This window comes from Tupaia chinensis, unplaced genomic scaffold (assembly GCF_000334495.1).
Source record: "Tupaia chinensis unplaced genomic scaffold, TupChi_1.0 Scaffold146140_1, whole genome shotgun sequence".
NCBI lineage: Eukaryota > Metazoa > Chordata > Mammalia > Scandentia > Tupaiidae > Tupaia > Tupaia belangeri.
In genome coordinates, this window is record NW_006205995.1 from 2,095,854 (window position 1) to 2,098,750 (window position 2,897).

Below are 2,897 nucleotides of genomic sequence, written 5' to 3' on the forward strand. Positions count from 1 at the left end.
TTTTTTCAGAGAGATTTTTGCTATAGAGCACATGCACTCACCAGAGAGACAGAGACAGACATACAGAAAGCTAGAAATCACCCCCCGGGGGGATGGACACACTGCAATCCCTTCTCCTCCATTTTCCTCTCAGGATCTTGGGCACGCACACACACGTGCCTGGCGTGAGTTTAAACCACCGGGTCCGGGACTCAAACACTGGTTGACTACATAGGAGTCCAGCGATATAGCCATTGCACCAACTGCTGGTCCTGACCTTGTCTTACTATACAGATCATTTATTCAAGGGCCCACTGCCCAGGGTCAGTGTATCTAATCTATGTGGAGAAACTGGTGACAACAGAATCTGGAAAAAAAAGGAGGGAGAGGGGGGCAAAGTCCTGGCCAATGGTGTAACCCTGGGGGAGGGGAGTGGAATCTGCTTTTAAATATGCTAGAATACGCTTTTTAAACATTTGTAGGAAGGTGTATGTGCTTCTCTGACAGAGACAGAGAGAGGGAAAGCAAGAAATCAGTCCCTAGGGAGAGAGTCACGCCACGATCTCTTCCCTTTCATGTCTCTCTCTTTTCGGATTTTGGGCAGGCAACACAGACTCCAACCGAACCAAAAGTCAGCCGTGTGGGACCCAGCTCACATAACCACCACACCATGACAGGCCCCTGGTAGGGAAGGGGCCGACGTGTAGATAGCGTCCAGTTTCTGAACAGGGCAAACCAGAACTCTCAGAGCCTCTGGCTGCCACAGTCCGGGTGTGAGGCCTCTCAGTTAAGTGGGGCAGTGGCCGAGACCCTGGACCACCACTGAGCTCAATCCTGTGGGAGAGGAGCTTCTGCCCTCAGGGAGCTTCTTAAGCCAGGGCAGGGCCAGTCACCCACAGGAGAAGGTCCTTCACAAGCGCAGAAGGTAGAATGAGAACCACGGGCTGGAGGTTCTACAGGGATTCGAAGGAATGAGGGTTTCCAAAGAAGGGAGTTTTCAAGAGGAAGACATACCCATAAGCCGGACTCCAACCAAATGCAGGCAAATCAAGCCAAGGCACAGGCATAGTCAGGGGACAGCGAGCGGCCGAGTGACCAAGTGACCGCCTTAGTTAGAGAGGAGGGCTCCTACAAGGGTATCATGTTGCAAAAAGCCAGGCCAGGGCTGGAGTAGGGGGCCCAGACGACAAGATTAAAGAGTTCTTAAGTTAACAGGACCAGCAGATGGCATAACGGTTACATCGCTGGACTCCCACGTAGCCGACCGCCATTCAAGTCCCCAACCCGGAGGCTTAAAACTCATGCTGGGTGCATGTGCATGTGTGCCCAAGACCCTGAGAGGAGAATGGAGGAGAAGGGATTGCAGCATGGCCACCCCCTGGGGGTGACTTCTCACTTTCTGTGTTTTTGTCTCTCTGTCTCTCTGGTGAGCCCATGTGCCCTATAACGAAAATCTCTCTAAAAAAAAATGAAAATTATAGGTAATAGAGAGCTACTCAAAGATTACGGAAAATATAACCATCATAAACCCCAGATCCGTGTGTCCAGGGTTTATGTGGAGTTACAATGGTTAAAAAATGCAGTCCAGTCAGAAACAAAAACAAACAATCATAGTCCCAGTCTTTTACTTTCCTCTCTCCAATTCATAACTCCCAGCAATATTGACGTCCTTGCTGTCCTCCGTCCTCCAAATAGATCACACCAGAAGCTCATAGGAGCTGTGCGCCTAACTGCACCCCTCTCGCTTCGTTTTCTCACTGAACTTTATTAGAAAAACCAACTTCAGTTTTCTGGCTACGTTATTACTCTCCCACTCCAACCTCTCTACTCCAATATTTCTTTTATTTTAAAAAAAGAATTATTTTATTTTATTTTATTCATTGTCATTATTTTATTTTATGGGGTGTTTTTGTTTTTCGATTTTTGGTTTGTTTTTTGTTTGTTTGTTTGTTTTTGGGTTTTTTTTTTTTTGGTTTTTTTTGTTTTTTTGAGGTTGACCTGAGAGAGAGAGAGAGAGAGAGAGAGAGAGGGAAAGTGAGAAAGCAAGCCACCAGGTCCAGGATTCGCACCGTGGTCAACCATGTAGGAGTCCAGTCACCTAACCACCACACCACCTGCCAACCCCTCTACTCCAGTATTTCCACCTTGCAAAAGTCCTAGAACCCTTCAGAAAAAAGAAACTCTCCCAATGATGAAGCTGAGGAAGGGAAAGGTGAGAATGGGGTGTTGAGAGCCAACATTCAGGTGTAAAGACGACACTCTCCTAATCAAAAGAAGAGAAGGTAATACTCAAGTCTAAATATATTTTATTTCATCACTGGAAGATGAGGCGATAAGGAAAAAGCAGGGTTTTAGGAAAATGTCTACAACTACTAGACTGACCCAGTGATGTTGTGTATTCTCAAAGACCCTCCTCTAATACCCACAGAGAGAGCTCAACACAAGCACACGCAAAGCCATGGGCAGGTAGACGGGGCATGCCTGAGCGCTTGATGTTCGCGAGCCAGTGGTGGATGGAAGTTCAACGAGAGAAGGGCAAGTATGGGAGAGACTGGGGCGCTGACAGGGCATGGGTCCCCCGGGCTGGCACAAAGACTTGGGAGTGATCTACAACCCTGACAAAAACAGTTCCATTTTTATGATTTTTCTCAAGGTCAGTGAATCACAGGTCAATCATTTCCAAGTCAATGATTTCCAAACAGGTCAAGTAACATGTCCAGGTCTTTTGACAGAAATAAAAATAAATGAGTTTACATTTTATTTTCACTAATTTTTTTCTCTTTTTTACTTTTGGCATTATTTCGGATTTATAGATAAGTTGCTAGAATAGCTAGTTATTTTGTAGGTGGTCCCAAATCTTAAATTCATCTGATGTCTCATAATTGTTAAGATTCAGCTTGTGTCCCTTGGGCAGGAAT

The 2,897-nt window shown here is 46.2% G+C and overlaps 1 long non-coding RNA gene across 1 annotated transcript in view; it reads left to right on the top strand.

The window, feature by feature from the left end:
* LOC102468194 (uncharacterized) overlaps positions 1-2,491 on the top strand; it is an 11,732-nt gene extending 9,241 nt beyond the window's left edge. The window contains exon 3 of the long non-coding RNA XR_337447.2: positions 2,408-2,491. This is a non-coding gene — a long non-coding RNA (uncharacterized LOC102468194). The remainder of the gene's footprint in view (positions 1-2,407) is intronic.
* Positions 2,492-2,897: the final 406 nt, after the last annotated feature.